Source organism: Penaeus monodon, chromosome 34 (assembly GCF_015228065.2).
Source record: "Penaeus monodon isolate SGIC_2016 chromosome 34, NSTDA_Pmon_1, whole genome shotgun sequence".
In the NCBI taxonomy this organism is placed as follows: Eukaryota; Metazoa; Arthropoda; class Malacostraca; order Decapoda; family Penaeidae; genus Penaeus; species Penaeus monodon.
The window spans coordinates 12,682,377-12,683,005 of NC_051419.1; positions in this window are offsets into that span (position 1 = coordinate 12,682,377).

Consider the following 629-nt stretch of genomic DNA (forward strand, 5'->3'; position numbering starts at 1 on the left):
CCATGTAGTTAGCCTTAAAAGTAGTCTGCTAATTCAGCTCTCCAAATCCTACCAGTATGGCTCAGTATTTCGTTGGCTTCCTTTTATATTTACTCAGACTTGTTATTTTTTTCTATTTTTTGTGTCCATAGTTTCTTTAGATAATCCTGTTCATGCTGATATAGTGAATAAACACCTAATATTTATTCCTGGTTAAGATGTTTTTCCAAGCTTATAATGACAAAATTAGCATACGTCAACCCAGACTACTACGATCACATCACATGTATCATATAAAAAGCCGAAAAGCGACTTAGCGTATAATTCTTTCCTACGTTACACTAGTGACTGGGTTTCTTTTAAAGTGTCCGAAACCAAAAGAATCACAGAAGACCATCAAAGCCGGGCGGAAGAAGTGCACTTCCGCACCTACATTCCCAACTCGGATGGACGGTTGCAAGTCTTGAGAAGTTTAGGCAAGGTACTGTTTCACTGAGCTCTTGAAAACCCACCAGCGCATTAATAAAGCCATGTTGTATCCTAATCATACTCCATCTGGGTTTGATTTTACCAAATGTCATATCTTACAAAAGCGAAGAAAAAATGCGTGTAAGGTATATCGTCCTTCCTTGGTTGTTATTGAATTTCTC